The sequence below is a fragment of the Muntiacus reevesi genome, chromosome 7, assembly GCF_963930625.1.
Source record: "Muntiacus reevesi chromosome 7, mMunRee1.1, whole genome shotgun sequence".
Lineage (NCBI taxonomy): Eukaryota > Metazoa > Chordata > Mammalia > Artiodactyla > Cervidae > Muntiacus > Muntiacus reevesi.
In genome coordinates this window covers 44,500,628-44,522,253 of record NC_089255.1, presented here as the reverse complement: position 1 = coordinate 44,522,253, position 21,626 = coordinate 44,500,628, and the positions used below count along the sequence as shown (strand labels likewise).

The 21,626-nt window shown below is 46.1% G+C and overlaps 1 protein-coding gene across 3 annotated transcripts in view; it reads right to left on the bottom strand.

The window, feature by feature from the left end:
- LOC136171900 (death-associated protein kinase 2) overlaps positions 1-7,339 on the bottom strand; it is a 137,291-nt gene extending 129,952 nt beyond the window's left edge. For all 3 annotated transcript variants that reach the window (XR_010663933.1, XM_065940957.1, XM_065940956.1), the window contains exon 1: positions 7,211-7,339. The gene's annotated coding sequence lies outside the window, so the exon portion shown is untranslated. The remainder of the gene's footprint in view (positions 1-7,210) is intronic.
- Positions 7,340-21,626: the final 14,287 nt, after the last annotated feature.

Genomic DNA, 21,626 nt, shown 5'->3' with positions numbered 1-21,626 from the left:
ATAACAATAGGCACCAGGACTCAGAAGTCTGAGGTTCTAGCTGCAATTCTGCCCACAACTAGCTCTGTGACTTCATCTCCTGTCAGCAGGAGGCCTGTTTCCTTGTCTGTAGTGCGGCGCTAACTCGGCCTGTCCAGTGCACCTTAGTGAGAACCTCAGGACAACGCTGAGCCATGCAGAGCATCATCACTCCACAGAAGAGGCCGTCTGCATCCTCCGCTGGGATCCTCCTGCCCCAGGGAGCCCCCTAGTCCTGGGACAGCCACGTCCCACGCTGGATAGCACCCTAAGGGCAGGGCCCAGGATACAGCAAGCACAACATAAAGATAAAACCAGCTACCCATGAATACATATATACAATGGAATATTACTCAGCCATAAGGAGAAATGGAACTGGGTCATTTTTAGAGATGTAGATGGACACAGAGACCGTCATACAGAGTGAAGGAAGTCAGAAAAACACATTTTGTCTATTAACACATATATGTGGAATCTGAAAAAAAATGGTAGACTATCTTATTTACAAAGCAGAAACAGAGGCAGAGAAGTAGACAACAAATACATGGATACCAAGGTGGAAGGGGGGGATGGGATTAATTGCGAGATTGGGATTGACATATATACATTATTGATAGTATATGTAAAATAAATAATTAATGAAAACCGACTGTCTAGCACAGGGAACTCCACTCAATGCTCTGTGGTGATCTAAATGAGAAGGAAATCCAAAAAAGAAGAGATTTATGTATACATATAGCTGATTCACCTTGCTGTACAGTAGAAACTACCACAACATTGTAAAGCAATTATACTCCAATAAAAATAAGAATAAATTTTAAAAACAGCTACCTGTGGAGTCATTAGCAAGAGTCATTAGCAAAGGGTTCTCAGAGTTCATTTTGTCTGGCACTAGCAGCTTTTCTCCTGCCAACCAGATACCAACCACGCCCAGTCCCTGTGAGCCCCAAAATACTGTTTTCACCATGCTGGGTGGAGGCATCATTACATAAAGGCACGTCTCTTCAGTGCCAAGTGGCTGGAGTTGTCCTAACTCTCAGGTGATATCTATATTTCAGCCTCTTTCCTCTGTCCCCTACAAACCAGAGTTCTGGTACCAAGATGCCACCTGCCTCTCTCCCTTCCACCGAGGCACACATATCCCTGAAGACCTCCAGGTGGAACTGGCCTGGCTCCCACGTCTTACTCTCAGGGTCACCTGCCAATCTCCTCCTGCCTGTCCATCACAGAGCCTCCTACTGACTTGGTCTTCACTCTGCTCAGCCAGGGCCTGCCAAGTACAGAATCCTGAAAGGAGCAAGATCCCCAGTCCTAGGCTAGTCTGAGTATGTATCAGTCACAAGACCCATAGCAGTCTGGCTCCCTGTCTGGGACTCAGTTCCCCTTCTCTGTAACCTGGGGTGATAGCATCTATATCACCTACTTCACACATGCAGGTGAGGATCCACTGTGATAAACACATAAACTGCTGGGGAAATAAGAAGGATGACTATTGCTATTGTTGTTTGCCTCATCCCCAGGTCATTGTGTTTCTGCTTCCCACAGCCACTGAGACCAATTCTGTTCCCTTCTGAGGAAAAGGAACTGGGATTCTGGCAAGTGTGGCTTGACCAGATCAGAAGCTCGGCTCCCCTCTCCCCCACCCCCATCCTGGCAATGTTCCTAAGACTAGGCAGAGGGTGGCAGGACTGCTTTCTATCAGCTTCTTTTTGCTGCAAAAATACTTCCAAACAAACCATTTGAGCCGGATCCTGGGGGTGGAGGTAGGAGTAGCTACTAATTTCCCACAGCTAGATGAAAGCAGAAAACTTCAAAAAAATTCTGTTGGCAGATACCCTGAGAGTGGTCCCAAGAACAGCTAAGATCCTCCTTGGCTAGAGACCAGCTGCATTTGCTATCAGGAGCTGAGCTGGATTTGAAACTGTCCCGCCTCCCCAGCTCCACCAGGAGCCCCTGCCCTGTGCTCACATCCTGGGTGACCCGAAGCTGGGGGCCTTGGGAGCCAACTAAGCTCAAACTAGCCCCACCAGTTTGGCCCCAACTCACCATTTTGGCATAGCCCCCTCCCCCATAAATCCTCTACAATAGCCCCAAGTAGACTTTTCCTAGTCCTCCAAAACGTTCACCCCTGCCACACCCCAGCTCAAGTTGGGCCCTTTTCATGGCAGAAGGGATGGGTGGGGGAGGGCACCTGGAGAGACCTCCAAGTAAAACTCTTCCCTTCCTGCAAAGCCAGGCTCAAATGTTACCATCTCTATGAGCCTCCATGACTCTTTTCCTTACAAAACAGATGAAAAATTCTTGTCTTCAAATTCTCACAGAGGCCTCTTTACAAATTTTTAGGGTTAGAGTTTACCATGGTCTGGTTCATATCATAATCTATGTCAATGTGTAACCCAGAGGGAGGAAGCAGACTGCACAGGCATACAGGCCTGGGTTTGAATCCCAGCTCTGCCACCTACTAGCACACACAGCACGGTACAACTTCTCTGAGCTTCAAATTACTTACATAGAAAATGAGTCTAGGGACTTCCCTGGCGGTCCGGTGGCTAAGACTCTACACTCCCAATGCTGGGAGCCTGGGTTCCATCTCTAATCAGGGAACTAGATCCCATATGCTGCAACTAAGAGTCTGCATGCCACAACTAAAGATCGTGAGTGCCACAACTAAGACCCGACACAGCCAAATATTTTCTTAAAAAAGAAAACAAAGAGAATGAGTCCAGACAATGCCTAGTGTTAGGGAATATTTGGAGAACTCTCAAACACTGCTTAGGAGAGTATTCACTAGGACAACTACTTTGGAAAACTCTTGGGCAGTATCTATGGACATACTTAAGAGAAATGCACGTAGATGGTTTCCAAAATCGTCCACATTAGAACATTTACAGCTGCTCTATTGGTAATATCTAAAAATTGCAAACAACCCAAATAGCTATCAAGTGAAGAATGGATAGAGTTACACCCTTACAATGAAATTATTATATAACAATAAGAATAAACAAACTACTGTTGCCTGCAACAATATGGATGAAACTCACAGACATAGTGTTGAATGAAAGAAAACAGACACAAGAGACCACAGACTGTGTGATTCTCTTTTAGGTAAAACAAAACCATGGTGCTAGAAGTTAGAATAGTGGTCATGCCTGGGTCAGAGATTGTGCCTGGAAGGGGACGCAAGGGGTTTTTTGAGTGCTGCCAATGCTGTTTCTTGATGTATATATGTACTCTTATTTTGTGTGCAAGAAAAATTTTAAATAATAAAAAGTGAGTCTAATATCTGCTTTATGGGACAAATGAGATAATATATGTAAAGTGCTTTTATTTATTTTTTTCATTTATTTTTATTAGTTGGAGGCTAGTTACTTTACAATATTGTAGTGGTTTTTGTCATACATTGACATGAATCAGCCATGGATTTACAAGAATTCCCCATCCCGATCCCCCTCCCTAAAGTGCTTTTAATAGTCCCTGGATGGTTCCAACAAATATGAATTCCTTCCCTCCTGCCTGTTGGAGCTTCATGAGGGCAAGAGTTGTGACATTCTCACCTCTACCCCCTTGTGGGAGCTGGTACACAGCAGGTACTCCAAAATGTTTGATTTAAATGCAGTGTCCCAGCTGTCCTTCTCAAGACTGCTGCTCAGAAAGCTCATCAGGTAAAAACAGCTATTAACTTAAAGCCCCTTCCTACCATTGCTCCCCAAGATGAATGTGCATATTACCAGTTTAGAGACATGAAACTAAAGGAGAGACATTTTCAGATGGAATTAGTCACCACCTAGGACCCAGAAGCACAGGGACCTTTCTGGCCTGCAAAAGATGAAACCACACAGCACGGGGCACGGATACACCATTTGGCTAGAAGCCCAGGCCACTGGCTCCAGGCATTCCACAAGCAAGGCCCATCTTAACGTCTGCATTCTCCTTAGTGGAATCTTCAGAGTTCACATTCCTGCTCCCAACACTAATACTAGGCAACATTTCTGAAAGTTAAGACAGACTTCCTCAATTCAGCTCAGTTCAGTCGCTCAGTCGTGTCCGACTCTTTGCAACCCCATGGACTGCAGCACGCCAGGCTTCCCTGTCCATCACCAACTCCTGGAGTTTACCCAAACTCAGCTCCATTGAGGCGGTCATGCCATCCAGTCGTCTCATCCTCTCTCATTCCCTTCTCCTCCCGCCTTCAATCTTTCCCAGCATCAGGGTCTTTTCCAATGAGTCAGCTCTTCACATCAGGTGGCCAAAGTATTGGAGTTTCAGCTTCAACATCAGTCCTTCCAATGAACACTCAGGACTGATCTCCGTTAGGATGGACTGGTTGGATCTCCTTGCAGTCCAAGAGACTCTCAAGAGTCTTTTCCAACACCACAGTTCAAAAACATCAATTCTTTGGTGCTCAGCTTTCTTTATAGACCACCTCTCACATCCATACATGACCACTGGAAAAAACATAGCCTTCACTAGACGGACCTCTGTTGACAAAGTAATGTCTCTGCTTTCTAATATGCTGTCTAGGTTGGTCATAGATTTTCTTCCAAAGAGCAAGCGTCTTTTAATTTCATGGTTGCAGTCACTATCTGCTGTGATTTTGGAGCCCCAAAAATAAAGTCTGCCACTGTTTCCACTGTTTCCCCATCCACTTGCCATCAAGTGATGGGACCGGATGCCACGATCTTAGTTTTCTGTATGTTGAGCTTTAAGCCAACTTTTTCACTCTCCTCTTTCACTTTCATCAAGAGGCTCTTTAGTTGTTTGTTTCTGCCATAAGGGTGGTGTCATCTGCATATCACAGACTTTCTAGAACCTCACAAAAAGGGACCTCGAGGAACCTCGAGGACTTTTAGTCTCCACTCAGGAGCCACTTGCATGAGGAAGGGAAGTTAGAGAAGTTCCACTTTATCGACACTATACTTGAGGGTTCTCTGTAAGAATTCAGGGGTGGGAGGAGTTTGAAGCCCACTGCTGTCTGGTCAAACCCACTTGCTTTGCAAGAAGAGGAAACTGAGGTCCAGACAGGAGAAAGGACTCACTAAAAGTCACACAGCCCACGCCAGCTGCTCTTCCCCTGGTTTTTGTCAACAGCAACTCAACCCTCCAACAGTGGCTCCAGGGTTGGGAGGCCAGTGGCCTCCTGAGGAACAACCTAGGAGAGGGCCTCCAAGGCTGAAGGATTATCTCAGAAGGAAATTTCAACCTTACTAAGCTTACTTACAACCTTCCCCCTCCCTCAGGGGACCCAGCCCACCCTGCTGAGCTCCCAGAGATCCTCACCCAGCGCAAGTAAAATGGGACCACGTTGTCCCCTTACACCCCCTCCCATGAAGAATCATCACAATCAGGCTCTGAGGAAGCTGTCAACAGAGGGGAGGGGCGTCCGACATCACAGCGCACCTCCGCACATTGGAGGCTGTGACACACCCCAATCTCTGATGAGGAAGCTTGGACTCAGAGAAGTTCAGCCGCCTGCCTAAGTGGACATGAGAAGACTATCTTCCTGGTGAAGGTCCAGCTCTGCTGGGCAGCCTGCTGGCTCATTCCCACATCTAACAACTGGGGAGCCCTCAGGGAGGGTATCGGGGTCAGTTCAGGTCTCCATCCTGCCAGGGGGAAACTTGTCCCCCACCCACCCACATCCACACACTCCTGCGCACACTTGAGATCCCCTTGGACTGCAAGGAGATCCAACCAATCCATCCTAAAGGAGATCAGTCCTGAGTGTTCATTGGAAGGACTGATGTTGAAGCTGAAACTCCAATACTTTGGCCACCTGATGTGAAGAGCTGACTCATTGGAAAAGACCCGGATGCTGGGAAAGATTGAAGGCGGGAGGAGAAGGGGATGAGAGAGAATGAGACAGCTGGATGGCATCACCGACTCGATGGACATGAGCTTGAGCAAGCTTTGGGAGTTGGTGATGGACAGGGAAGCCTGGCGTGCTGCAGTCCATGGGGTGGCAAAGAGTCAGACATGACTTAGAGACTGAACTGAGCTGAACAGGGAGTGGGTCAGGGTCAGTTCAGGTCTCCTTCCTACCAGTGGAAAACTTGTCCCACACCCACTCACATCCACACACCCCTGTGCCCCTGCTCAAGCCTCTCTCAAGGCTGCTGAATGGAACCACTTCAGAAGCTAAAAACACATCTCAGGAGATGGGTGGTTTGGGGAAGAACAGGACTCCGGAAGCAATAGTGAAGAGGCCAACGTGCCAGCATCCCTCTGTCTCCAGGACTCTCCCAAGGAATGCCATATACAAAGCAGTTGAGAAACACAATGTCAGAAAACACAGCAGCAACCTCCAGCTGCCCCCCACCCGGGGGCCATCCCCACTCTATTCTCAAATACAAGGGCATGTGCTCTCTTCACCTGTCCCTAGGACCTTCCCACCTGCCAGTGAGGCAGCAGTTAGGCATCCTCTCTTCCAGCGCGCCCTCCTAACCTACCACCACCTGTGTGGCCTCCTGCCCACCCCTCTGGGCTACCTCTCCTCCCCAAAGTGAGAAGACTAACCTCCACCTTGCAGAGTTACAGTGAGGATAAGCCCGATCCACACATGCCATGAGCCATCCACAATGCCTAGCCCAGAGTCAGGTCAACTGCTGACAATACGCTGGGGTCAAAACCCCAACGTGCTGCAGACCTACTGGCTGGCCCCCTGCCCACCCTAACCATGCCCCATCCCAGGCTCCAGACGTCGGGGACCACAGCTTCCTTCTGCCACTGAGAAAGCTGACTGGATACGGATGGAGCAGCCTCCTCGCATCAGCTGCTCGCACAAAGAGAAGGAGGTAAGTGAAGTGTAGGATGCTGAGAAGCCCAGATCCCCTCTCCCCGCGGAAATCTGGGGTGCTCTCCCCCGTCCAGGAGTCCTAACATGATGGAAGTCTCTCTCCCATCTCCCCGCCTAGGCGCCCGGTCTGCCCGCTCTCCCACCCGATCTTTCTGGTCAAAAGGCCAGACTTCAGAAGCGGCCTTAGGGGCCCAGCAGCCAGGTCCAGGAGGTCGAGGACCGGCCAGAGCGCCCAAGGCCAAGGCTGGCCATACCCGCGGCGGGAGGCGGGAGGCGGGGGAGGGGGGGCGGCGACAGGGAGTAGGCGGCTAACGCCCGGGAGCAATTTGCCCCCTCCAGCCCAGCCCCGGACCGAGCACCCCATCCCGCCCGTCGAGCCCGCAGACGGGCGCTACTCACGGCGGGAGGCTACGCGGCGGCGGGCGTGGGAGCTTGGTGGGCACCGGGGACCCGGCGGGGCGCGCTGCTCTCGGATCTGCTCCGCTCCCTGCGCGCCCGCCCGCAGAGCCACCGAGAAGGCGGAGCGGCGGGCCCCGTCCCAGGCGCCGGCTGGAGGCGCGCCCGGAGCCCCGAGACCCGGCTCTGAGCGCCCCCTGCCGGGAGTCCCCTCGGGGCACCCTGGGGTGAGGCACCTGGCAAGCCTCCTGGCCAGGTCGGATCCAGCACCTCCAAAAGCCTGGCTTCCCAGAGAAGGGGCGAGAGCCAGCCGCATGACCTGGCGTTTTCACGGACTCCTCCGCTTACATGCTTTGTGGCTTTGAACAAGTCAGCTAACCTAACCTGGAAATTGGTGTACATGAGCTGATACAGTCGATATAGCCTGGCGAGATCACTCAGAAAGCGGTATTTCCTTGTCCTCCGCTTCCACGCACGCACCGTGAGAGAAGTCCCACCAGGCAGCAGACCTCTTCCTTCCTCCCAGCCAGAGCGGAAACCTTACCATCCACGGTTCACAGTGGGCTGGGGGCCGTGATGGGGGTGGGGGGACACTTCCCTCCTCACCTCCCCGTCCGCTAACCCCCACCCCCACTTGGAAGCGGCCTGGCCTCAGTGCCCGCAGCCCTGCCTGGCACGTTGGTGAGTGAAGCCCCGCATCACCCTCCTGCCTTCCCGAGTGAAAGACCGGGGAGTGAGTGGAGTGTTCCTCTCTTCCTCCTGCCAAAAATCCCGGGAGGAAAAAGGAATGAGAATGGAAGGGGTGGTGGAAGGAAATGGAAACAGAATGTAAATCAAGTTCAATGGTCTTATTTCAAGGAAAGAGGCTGTTTAAAGAAATGAAGGCCCCTTCCCAGAACCTCCCTCCCAGGCCATCCAGGCAGCTCCTCAGGATAGTCCCAGAGGACAGAGTTACAGATTCAGTCTTTTATTTGGTTCAAACTCTTGGTCATGGCACTTGAACTTATTCTTTTTTTTTTTAAATTAATGTGTAGTTTTTTTTCTTTTTCTTTTTTATTTTTTTTCTTTTTTTGGCCATGCAGGTTCACCCACCAGGATGGAACTCCCACCCCCTGCAGTGGAAGTGGGAAGTCTTAACCAGGGAAGTCCCTGACCTTGTTCTTCATCAGCAAAGTAGGCAAACACCCCTTCTTACAGCATCTAACAGAACTACTGTGGGGCTGAAATGAGACAGAGTGTATAAGATGCACCTAGAGGATCTCTCTGGGGCTTCCCCGGTGGCTCAGCAGTAAAGAACCCGCCTGCCAATGCGGGAGATTTAGGAGCCTCAGGTTGGATCCCTGGGTTGGGAAGATCCCCTGGAGGAGGAAATGGCAACCCACACCAGTATTCTTGCTGGGAAATCCCATGGACAGAGGAGCCTGGCAAGCTACACTCCATGGGGTTGAAGAGACACTATTTAATGACTGAGCACACACACACACACACACACAAACACACAGGATCTCTACTCACATGAGCACCTCCCTGTCTCCAGTTAGCCTTACACACAAACACACACACACAAACACACACACACACACACACACACACACACACACACACACAGGATCTCTACTCACATGAGCAACTCCCTGTCTCCAGTTTAGCCCTCCTAGATACTGGGGTGCTGAGATGTACAGATGAACCAACCCTCCCCCACCCCCCAACTGACTGGTACCTCCACATTTGTGACGGCCTCTAGAAAGATGCCCGGGCTTCCCTGTCCATAGACTTGACAACCTTCCAGGACAGCACAGGCTTTGAGCCACCTCTCCCAAGAGCACCAGGCTACCTCGAGTTGAGTAATATCCAAGACCAGAGGTGGCTCTCCAAGTCAATTGGCTCAGGAAGATACCCACTAGTAAAGTTTCTCGAGCATAAAGTGAAACCTTCATCCTCAGACCACCCTTCAAACACCTCCTCCCCCGTTTCCTGTTATCTATTGCTGTGTAACAAACCACCCCAGCCTTGTGACATGAAGCAGTTTTCTTCAACTCATGTTTTGAGGGTTAGAAGCACTGACAATGCACAGTATATATGGTTTATCTCTGCTCTTGGATGTCTGGTACTTCAACCAAGGAGACTTGAGTGGGTGGGAGTGACTTGAATGTCTGGGGGCTGGAATCATCTGGAAGGGTCTTCATTCACATGGCCAGACCCTGCACTACGATGAATGCAAGGCTGGGCTCAACTGTGTTGCCCAAGCACCTACATGTCACCTTGCCATCCCTTCCCCCTCCGAGTTCATGCTTAATATCTCTTTGGCAGCAGCAATGTCCTTGTCCAAGGCAAAGTGAACATTCTTGGATTGACACACAGCAGTCAAAAAGTGCTCGTCAAAAGCGAGTCAAAAAATGCTGCAGCGCCAAGGGTCACTATCAGTCATTCCATCCAGCCTGGTCTTTTTTCAGATGAGGAAACTGAGGCTCAGAGAAGAGAGGTGACTTGCCCAAGGTCACACAGCTGGTAAGAGACAGAGCTAGAATTAGAGCCAGGCCCCCTCCTGATTCTGTTTGGTGCTCTTTCCTCTCTACCTGGCAGACGCATTGCCTAGAGAGGTACCATCTGGAAATGCATTGTGTGCTTTGGGTGGAGTGACTTCATCAGACGCTGAGGGCAGCGACTAAACACTGAACATGGGACCAAGGCAAGAGTGGCAGGCAAGGGGAGACCCTGAGGGTGGCGGCAACAAGGACACCTACTCCAGAATGAAGTCAAGAGGAGGTCCAGGTATTAACAGCTGAGAATTATGCACTCAGCCTCAGTTCCTGCATGGATCCAGATGCCTCCCCTGGCATTTAAGGCTCTGACCTTCATGTTCTCACTGCGTACACACATCCTCTTCCCTCTTGTGTGTGCACGTCTGCTCTCTTGCCAGCTTGGCTTATTGGCTGTTCCTGCCTCCATGTTTTTGTTTAAGGCTTTCCATCATCACTGCTTTATTCCATCCTACAAAATCCTATCCATTCTTCAAGGGCCCTCTCAGGTATCATATCTTTCATGGAAACTTCCCTGATCTCACCTCTAGATGGCTCCTCCCGTGAACCCTACCACTCTTGGTTTCTACCCAATTGACATTCCCTTTCCTCTATTTTAGTTGTAATGAGTGTGCACTTCTCTTCTCCTCAAGGGCAAGGACAACGCCTTGTTCATCTTTGTACCCACACCCTTCCTGATATCCCCAACCCAGCAAAGTCTGTTAAACTGAATTACTAGAATGTGTATGCCACAAGGTAAGGGACCATAACTGTCTTGTTTCCTATTGTCTCCCAAGGGTCCCCAAGTGGCTAGCACCTACTCTCAGACAGAGAGATGTACAATTGATGTGAATAACTGGCACATTACATTAAAGGAGTTCTCAGCCCTGAGTGCACATCAGAATCACCGAGGAGAGTCCTAAAATCCTAACACTCAGGCTGCACCCCACACCAATTACAGCAGAACCTTGGGAGTGGGATCTGGGCTTCAGCAGGGTTAAAACTCCCCAGGTGGTTCCAGTGTCCAGGCTGAGCATGACTTTGTTCATGTCCCAGAGACCCAGGGAAAAGAAAGCACCCTCCATCAGCCCACCAAACCACAGCCACACCTGAGCACTTGTGTTGTGCAAAACCCTCCACGGGCCTGTGAGACCGGTGAGTCCTGGGAGCCTGAAGCTTCCACAGGGTGAGAAGACAAGCCCAAAGGACAGATGTAATCATGGGGGGTGGTAAAGGACAACAAAAGTAATGATACCCTAAAGGACCTAAAACACACGTTGGTGCCTGGAACGTTTACAGAGGGGCAAATTCCCAGGTGGCTCGGTGGTAAAGAATCTGCCTGCCAGTGCAGGAGATGCAAGAGACACAGGTTTGACCCCTGGGTTGGGAAGATTGGCAGACTAGAATCCCTGGGGTCACAAAAGAATTGGAACAACTCAGTAACTAACCAACAACAAGTTTATGGAGCCTACCAACCTGCTGATGAGGAGGCACGACCAGGATTTAGATGCTGCATGTGTGGGCTGGGGTAGCCAGCACTGGGGTTGGCATAGAAGATGTGGTGTGAGGGCTAAATGCAGGGACCCCATTGCCAGATGCCTACTATGGATCCCAACACGCAACCTACTGTGTGGTCCTGGACAATCTTCGTCTGATTTTTTTGGCCATGTCACGCGGCATGCACAATCTTAGTCCCCCAACCAGGGATGGAACCCATGGCCTCTGCAGCGGAAGCACAGAGTTGTAACCACTGGATGGCCAGGAGAACCCCCCAGGCAACCTCCTCAATCTCTCTGTGCCTCATTATCCCCATGCATTTTTGTGACCATCCCATTAGTTGTGGGTTATGTGTGCACTAGATCAGTGTCTGGCGCTTAAGTGCTCAGAGAGTGTTACTATATTTTAGTGTCCCTTAAATGTCTGGTGTGAGCCCCGCTAGAGGAGGAGACGGATCTTACTCATCTTTACAGCCCACCCACTCCCAGCCTGACTCTAAGCAAGTGTCCAGTGAAGACTGGACTGCAGGCATGCAGTGGGCCCAGAGCTGACTGCTTTCTTCTGCTCTCACGGCAGCTCAGGAGAGGGCACAGGGGGTTCCTCCCCAGCGGGCTTGCCCCCTGGGGAGACGGCAGGCAGGTAGCCTCCTCCTCTCAAAGGTGGCCCCGTGGCCTGGTTCCTCAGCCCTGCCCGCCCTGCCCTGCGCCCTGCGCCCTCTGCTCTCCCACGCCCAGCCCGGTAGGGTCAGGGGATGGGGCAGACTTGGCTGCCCTGCGAGGGAGGCCCACTGGCTTCTGCAGACAGAGGTGGCTGCTTTGACCTCTAGGCTGGCTGGACTTAGCAAGGCCTTGACCTCATCAGTGGGACAGAGCAGGGCAGGGGAGGAGAGAGAGAACAGGGCTGGGGCATCAGACACTTTGCGATTCTCTGGAAGCCTGGAGGACACGGATTCCCCAGGCACATGCGCACACCCATTCACTCTGCACACATTCAAGGGCACCCCCTGGGGCCAGGTGCTGGTAGAGGAGGGAGAGGTTTAATGCCCCGTCAAGTGTCAAGTCAACTCCAGCAGGCATTCTGAGGGGCCTGAGGATAGGAGGGGCTTGATTCAAACTTGAAAGAAGAGGACCAGGAGAGTAGGAGGTAGGTGAGGGAAGGAGAGCACGTTAGCTGGGAGTAGCTGTGTGTATCAAGGGCTGGGGGCGTGAGACCACCTGCCATGTCCTGCCTCGACTCCCTCCTGAGCCAGCACAGGCGTCACACTGTGGAATCAGGATCGAGGCACATGCTATCTCCTTCTGTTTAGGCAAGAGGTTGGTGACATGGGCATTGGGTGCTTGGCCAGGGATCCCAGACTATGCCCACCTTTAGGGCTATGAATTCCATCATCTTCTCTGGGCTCAGGAATTAGACAGGTCTAATTATATTTCTATTCAGCCACTTTCTGGGCAGGTCACTTCCCCTCTCTGAGCCTCAGCTGCCTCATCTGTAAAATGGGAATAATTAAACCTTTCTCCCCAGACCAGAAAAATACTTGAGAAAGCACAAATGTCCACTTCCGTCCCCAAACAGCTGGTTACTAGGACTTCCCTGGTGGTCCAGTGGTTAAGCCTCCACACTTCTGCTGCAGGGGTGTGGGTTGGATCCCTGGTCAGGGAATTGAGAACTAAGATCCCGAATGTCGTGCAGTATGGCCAAAAAGAAAGGAAAAAAAAACAAAAAACCAAGAAAACCAGATGGTTCCCTCTTTTAAGTTAGTCTGTCATTTGTGCCCTATCTCTCCAGCCATATTGTTCCTGCCACAGTCTCTGAATTACTTTTTTCCTTTCCCCTTCATTTATCCAAGGCTCAGTTCAATTCCAGCCACATTCATTTTATTATTATTTTTTTCACATTCACTTTAAAAGCATTTTCTGGGGACTTCCCTGGTGGGTCAGTGGCTAAGACTCTGTACTCTCAATACAGGGAACCCATGTTTGATCCCTAATCAGGGAACTAGATCCTACATGCCACAACTACAACCCGGTGCAGTTAAATAAGTAAATATGTTTTAAAATTTCCTGGAATTCCCTGGTGATGTAGTGGTTAGCACTCCATGCTTCCACTGCAGGGGACAAGGGTTTGATCCCTGGTCAGGTAACTAGTGAACAAGGGTTTGATCTCTGATCAGGGCTTCCCTCATATCTCAGTTGGTAAAGAATCTGCCTGCAATGCAGGAGACCCCGGTTTGATTCCTGGGTCGGGAAGATCCACTGGAGAAGGGATAGGCTACCCACTCCAGTATTCTTGGGCTTTGCTTATGGCTCAGCTGGTAAAGAATCCACGTGCTTTGTGGGAGACCTGGGTTCAATCCCTGTGTTGGGAAGATCACCTGGAGAAGGAAAAGGCTACCCACTCCAGGATTCTGGCCTGGAGAATTCCATGGACTGTATAGTCCACAGGGTCGCAGAGTCGGACACGACTGAGCGACTTTCGCTTTCACAGGAACTATGGTCCAGTGGTTAAGTCTGTGTGCTTCCACTGCAGGGGGCACAGGTTCGATCCTTCATGCTGCGTGGCCAAAAAATAGAAAAAAATATTAATGAATAAATTACAAAATGATTACTAATCCTAGAAAGAACCAGAAGGGTGTATAAGTAAAGAAATGTTCATCCCAAGACACTAGACCTCAACTTCAAGCTATGGAATAATATTTACATGTAATAATAATGGGAATAAGCATGTATCTTATCTCAGTGGAGAGTGGAATGAAGTGTGGGGAAAAGAAGTATGAGCACTAACCCCTATTTCACAGTAGGAAGTCAATAGATAAGTAAAACTGAATAATAGTGAAAGGCATTATAATAATGTTTCTTGGAAACTTGGTGGTGAACAATGAAAAAACTTTCAAGGGTTGCAACTGGTGGTTTCTAGGGAATGATGCTTGAGAGAGGGGCAGGAGGGAGCAAGGGGTGCTGATTTCCAGTTATAAGACTTACAAAGTGTTTGTTATTTAAAATAATGTACATTTGTTACTTTGGTTAAAAATCTAAAAAGAAAATAGGTGGGATCAGATTGACAGGAAAAAAGCAGATAAAGTTACCGTTCAGCATATCAGAGTTCATAGTTTTCTCGGGCACTAAGAATAACTGAGCACTTACTGCATGGATGCCTGCATATATTATAATCCCCATTTTACAGATCACACAGTGAGATTCACATAGTTGACTTGCAACAGAGAAGGGATTTGAATTCAGGTCGTCTGACTCCAGAACCCCAAGTATGCCATACCCTAAAACTCCAAGCTCTGCATTAACTTTAGGAAGAGCAAAAGTGGTAGAGGTGGGGGCAGGAGTGACCAGGATAAATCAAGCAGTATCCCATCAGACACAGCAAGACTCTTGGTTCCTCTCCCTATTGCTCCACCTAGCACTTGCTGGAGGATACAGCTTTGGATTTGGGATAATGAGTGAGAATGTCTCTGTGAGAAACAACCCGCCTAGGGAGACATCCTAGTGAGGGCAGTGGGGCCCTCATGAGAAGCAGAGCAGAGGCAACTCTGGCCCTCTCTGAGGGACAGAGGTCAGGAAAAGAAAGACAACGTCTTCTAGAGGTAAAATACACAATCACACATTATGCTTGGAGCAAAGCTCTATTTTTGGTAGTGTGTCCCCAACCTGCATGCCTCATACCCAGTCCCCAACAGGAAAGCTAGACCAACAACACACACAACCCACTTACACAGTTTATAAACTGGAAAATAAAAAAGTCTCCCAAAACAGAACAAAAAGACAAAAAGATGGGAAATATGGAGAAATATTCAGAAACAGACCTAAGAAGTCAATATTGGTCTAAAATTAGTATTAGAAGAGAAGAGACAAAATTAAAGGGAGAAATCATTTTAAAAGAGAAGAATAAGAAAATTATCTTTGGCTAAAGAAATAAATGGACTTTCCTCGGGGCTCAGTGATAGAAGAATCCACCTGCTAGTGTAGGAGATGCAAATTCAATCCCTGGGGTCAAGAAGATCCACGGAAGAAGGAAATGGCAACCCAATCCAGTATTCTTGCCTGGAAATCCCATGGACAGAGGAGCCTCGTGGACTACAGTCCATGGGGTAGCAAAAGAGTCCGACACGACTGAGTGCCTAAACAACAACAAAACCCAGGCTTAGGGAGAAGGCAGTCTGTTTGATCTAGAAGGAATCTGCTGTAGCTTTACAATCTCGCTATCTTTGTTCAATCTGTCGAAAGGTTTCTTAGTTCGTTAACCAGTGTACTGTATGAACCATGGGGCAAATTATCTCCTAATTTAAGATTTTATTGCTGAGAATATTGCATAATCACACATTCAACAAGCATTTATTGACCATTGTGATGTGTGCCAGGCACTGTGCTAGAGATTAAGAATCCAGAGTTTTAAAAAAATATTCCATCTTCTCTTATTGATCTTCAAAGTCTTCTGGAAGAGACGGTGACAAGAAAACCCAACCGTGATAATTATCATATTACCGAAGGAATACATAAAGGAAATCTAACTCCTAACGCCTAGCATCAGACTTGGCTTAGGGACTGAACAACAAAAAATAAAAATCTTCAGGCTAAAAGAATATCTATACCAAGGCACATCAAAATGAAATTTCAAAACCCTAATAATAAAGAAAAAAATCCCAAAAGAATCCAGAGGATGAAAAACACCTTGTCTCAAGAAGAACATCAATCCGAACAACAGCAAACTTCCCACTTATGAAACCAAACTGTCCACTAAGTATGAGAGTAAAATGAAGCTATTCTTGCAAAATGGCTTAGAAATTTTACTACATGTACCCAATGTGAAAAAATTGCTCTAGAACGTGTAGAAATGTTTAAAGTATCCAAAAACAGCATGATATGGGATCCAGGCTATAGCCTGGGCTGTGTATGATCCGGAAAAATAGAATACAGCTGGAAAGAAAATAATTCCTAATTCTTTGGGGGCTGACGAAGACTTATCAATCAAGTAGCCAAATTTCAGTGATATAGGATTATATCTCCTTCTTTAGGCACCCAATCCTGTTTCTTCAGAATGTCTTAGATTCACCAGACCCCTTAACTGTATTGATTCAGAACTCCGGGGATGGGGCTGAGGAATGGGAATCTTTAACAAGCCCCTCTAAAAGACTCAAATCTACACAAAAATGTGAGATCGAATGCATAATTGTTTCCAATAGGAATTACACATGTTATTGGTTTTACATATTATTTCAATATTACTGGTTTTAAATAATTACCTATTATTGGTTTTAAATTTTCAGAAGTAACCTATAAGCAAAGAAGGAAATAGTTTATTACTTACAAAACAGAAAGAGACTCACAGACTTGGAGAACGAATTTATGGTTGCCGGGGAAGAGAGATGGGGGGAAAGGATACTTGGGGAGTCTGGGATGGACATGGACACATTGCTATGTTTAAAATGGATAGCCGAGAAGGACCTACCATGGAGCATGAGGAAATCTGCTCAATGTTATGTAGCAGGCTAGATGGGAGAAGAGTTTGGGGGAGAATGGATACATGTATACGTCTGGCTGAGTCCCTTCGCTGTTCACCTAAAACTGTGACAACACTGTTAATCTACTATCCCCCAATAGAAAATAAAAAATTTAAGAAAATTAATGCTTAAAAATAATGAATTAGTTTAACTATACGTACAGATCAAAATGTAATGGTATATATCTTGACAACACAAAAAGTAAATACCTATGAAATTTGGGAAGTGGCAAGGGGAGTTAAGGTAGAAGGAAGGGAATTTGCTGTAGTTTATACGATGTTGATAGTGGAAAACTCCTAAGGGAAATGACTGATACTGGGGTCAGGGCAGGGAGAAGACAAGATGAACCTAGAACATCTTGTGCTGGAAAGTAAGAAAGTGCTCCAAAATGGATGGGAATTACTGTATTGAGAAAAAGGGAACCAGATGGAAGAGTCTCTTACTGGCCAGATTTGGAATAATTTGGGTGTTGAAATAAATAATGATGGGAATAGATGATAGCATACTGAATATCATAGCATGAATATGCTATGCATGGGTTCTAATCTGATAACTTTTTAAAAAGCAACTTTATTGATGTGTAATTTTACATTCCATAAACCTATTTTTTTTTAAATTTTATTTATGTATTTGGCTGTGCCAGGTCTTAGTTGTGGTCTGTGGAATCTTTAGTTGCAGCATACATGATCTACTTCCCTACCAGGGATTGAACCTGTGTCCCTATATTTGGAGCATGGAGTCTTAGCCACTGTACCAACAAGTGAAAGTGAAAGTCGCCCATTCTTGTCCAACTCTTTGCAACCTCACGGACTACACAGTCCATGGAATTATCTGGGCCAGAATACTGGAGTGGGTAACCTTTCCCTTCTCCAGGGGGTCTTTCCAACCTGGGAATCGAACTGGGGTCTCCTGCACTGCAGGCTGATTCTTTACCAACTGAGCTACCAGGGAAGCCCACTGGACCAACAGGGAAGTCCCTAATCTGATATTTAAAAATAAAAATTAAAGCAAGGCGAAGGAAAGAAAGGAAAGCTATTTCTCATAGGAAAATGCCAACTCATAAGTGTAGAAGAAATAATGGAATTAGAAAAGCCAGTGCTTTACCACCACATGTAATGAGTGATTAAGGCAGGATTCATCACTGGATATTACAACCATTGAGTGAAAGACTGTTAGAAAACAGGATGCTTACAGGGTTTCTAAGTATCACCCCACAGATTACTCCTCATTAATGACAGAGGGGAAAAGGTACTTTGACAATGCAGGAATCTGGCAGATAGCATCTTAATAAAATGTCCACATTTAGCATCAATAATAACAGCACTAGGAGTTCCCTGGTGCTCCAGTGGATAAGGCTCTTTGCCTCCAACTCAGGGGTCATGGGTTCAACCCCTGGTCAAGGGATTAGGATTCCACATGCCACACAGCTAATAATAATAATAATAATAGGACAAACTGACCTCATGTGCCCACTGATATGTGGCACTGAGAAAGATCTATGTAGCATCTATATAGTACTATGTAGCATCTATGCCGTACTCCTTCCAAAAATATAGAAGCTGAAACTAATCATGAGAAAAGTATCAGACAAATCCAGATGGAGAAACATTCTGCAAAACAGCACACTTCTTTGTTTTTCTTTGTTTGTTTGGTTTTTTAAAAAATGGGCAAAGGTTTTATTTTATTTTATTTTTTAATTCCTTTTTTTTTCTCATTTATTTTTATTAGTTGGAGGCTAATTACTTTACAGTGTTGTAGTGGTTTTTGCCATACATTGACATGAATCAGCCATGGATGTACATGTGTTCCCCATCGCAATCCCCTCTCCCGCCTCCCTCCCCATCCTATCCCTCTGGGTCTTCCCAGTGCATCAGCCCTGAGCATTTGTCTCATGCATCCAACCTGGGCTGGCGATCTGTTTCACACTTGATAGTATACTAGTTTCAATGCTATTCTGTCAGAACATCCCACCCTCACCTTCTCCCACAGAGTCCAAAAGTCTGTTCTATATATCTGTGTCTCTTTTTCTGTTTTGCACATAGGGTTATCATTAGCATCTTTTAAAATTCCATATATATGCGTTAGTATACTGTATTGGTGTTTATCTTTCTGGCTTACCTCACTCTGTATAATGGGCTCCAGTTTCATCCATCTCATTAGAACTGATTCAAATGTATTCTTTTTAATGGCTGAGTAATATTCCATTGTGTATATGTACCATTGCTTCCTGATCCATTCGTCTGCTGATGGGCATCTAGGTTGCTTCCATGTCCTGGCTATTATAAACAGCAGCACACCTCTTTGAAAAAGCAGCGTCATGAAAGAAAACCCAGACTATTCTACATTACATAAGCTGAATACACAGCAACTCAGATCAATATGTGATGAGTGATTGGATCCTGGACTTTTAAAAAGTTAGAGGGACATTATTGGACAATTGCAGAAATTTGAATATGGACATTTTATTACATAGTCACCTCCTCCTGGAAAGACTGAAGGCAGGAAGAGCAGGGGGGAAGAGAGGATGAGATGGTTGGATGGTATCACCAATTGAATGGACATGAATCTGAGCAAGTTCTGGAAGATAGTGAAGGACAGGGAAGCCTGGCATGCTGTAGTCCATGGAGTCGCAAAGAATCGGACATGAATGAGTGACTGAACAACAACAAATCAATTCTGTGTTTTCTGAGTGAGAGGACTGTATTGTGGTTATGGAGGAGAATGTCCTTCCTCTTCAGTCATGCATGTTGTAGGATTTGGGGGAGAAATGGCATCATGCCTATAACTGTTCCTCAAATGGTTCAGCAAAAAGAGTATGTATATATGTAGAGTGAGAAAAAGCTATTAACAATTGAAAAATCTGGGTGAATTCTTGCAACTTCTCTGTAAGTCTGAAATTTTTCCAAATTTAAAGCTGGAGAAAGGACTTCCTTGGTGGTCCAGTGGATAAAAATCCACCTGTCAAGCAGGGGACACAGGTTCTATGCCTGTTCCAGGAAGATCCATATGCCCCGGAGCAACTCAGCCCTGTGAACCACAACTACTGAGCCGGTGCTCCAGAGCCGGTGCTCCACAACAAGGGGAGCACCGCAGTGAGAAGCCCCTGCACCACCACAGCAGCGACGACCCACCACAACCAAAAATAAATACATTCTAAAAAAAGTAATACATAATATTTATTATGATAATTAGCAGAAAAACTAAAACTAAAAATTGTTCAAAGTGGTTTTCATTGAGGAATAACACTGGAGTGGGTGGAAAAGGAGACCTCTAGTTTCCATTTTGCATGTTATATTTTTTTTAAATTTCTTTTTGGTTTTGCTATGTTTCTACATTGCTTCTATGATCAAAGAAATGATCATAGGAAATGCCAAAGACTGAGGCCTTTGGTAAAGCTAAATCTTTTCATTATGACCAAGGTGAGCCTGAAATAACAAGAAAACATTGTCCCCTGAGCTGAGGGAGAGAAAGGAAACATCTAAGAAGAAAGGAAATAGAAAACACATTCTTGACATCTAAGAAAGTGAACAGGGTGCCACAGTACAAGTCTTAGGAGTTTGAATAGAATCAAAGGACATTTTCCCAAGGGGAAAAATACACTTTATTTATCTCCCACCTTTAAATATATGTATTTTTAAAATGGTGTTAGGGACCTCCCTGGCGGTCCAGTAGCTAAATCTCTGTGTTCCTAATGTAGGTGGCCTGGGTTCTATCCCTGGTCAGGGAACCAGATTCCACATGATGTAACTAAAACCTCGCATGCTGCAACTAAGACTCGGTGCAGCCAAAGAAATAAAATAAAAATAAGTATTTTTAAAATAAGTAAATAAAATGATTTTACAAAGGACACGTATGCTGTAAGGTTTTTTTTGCATGTATATGTTTTCAGTAGCACTTGTCAGGGGTTGTCATATTATTCAAAAGAAACGTCTTCATTCCAAATAAACTTTTTTGGAAGGCAGAGATAACTACTCTTAAATTTTAATGTATTTCCTTTCATCTGTTTTTATAAGACAGATACTCTTTTGTACCTGTTGGCCAAGACAGTACTCTTGCTTTTAACTGGGATCACTTGGCATTTATTGTTTTGATTTTGCTTTTCTTAATTTATCTTGAGAATTCGAACATGTAATTGAAGAGCCTTGAAAACACTGAGATTCCATTAAATGAATGTAATATAAATTATTTTATACTTTACATATTGTTAAACATTAAGTTGTACTTTGTCATTACAAAAAATAACCCTGTAATCATTCATAAATAAGATTTGAAAATAATGGTCATGGATAAGATTCAACAACTAATATTAAAACAATAATAAGCCATCTGGATAAAAACTGAGTTGACAAAAAAAACCTGAGCTGGCTTTATTCCTGATTATAAACCAGCATATATTCCAAATGGCTCAAAGATTGAAATGTTAAAATGTTAAAGAGAACCATAGGAAAAATGTTTTATAGCCTTGGAGAGAAGACCTTCCTAATTATGACAAAAAAATTCAGGATACAAAAAATTAACGGTTGATAAATGCAAGTATGCAAAAATATGAAAAACTCTTCATGGCACTAAAAAGAGAGAAAAGTAAAAAATAAGTGGCAAACTAAAACAAAAAAGCTTGTAACACATCACAAACGGTTACTTTCTCTCTCATATGTAGAGACTTCCTACAAGTCATTAAGGAAAAGACTAATCAGCAAAATGGACAAATGATATGAACAAAAATAGTTCACAGAAAAGGAAACACAAATGTCTGTCTCTACTCATATAAAAAAGATGCTCAAACTCACTCATAATGAGAGAAATACTCACTAAAACTTCACTGAGGTAAAAGTGTTCACATATTAGTTTAACAAAAATCTAAAAGTTTGATGATGCCGTAGGCACATTAATACATTGG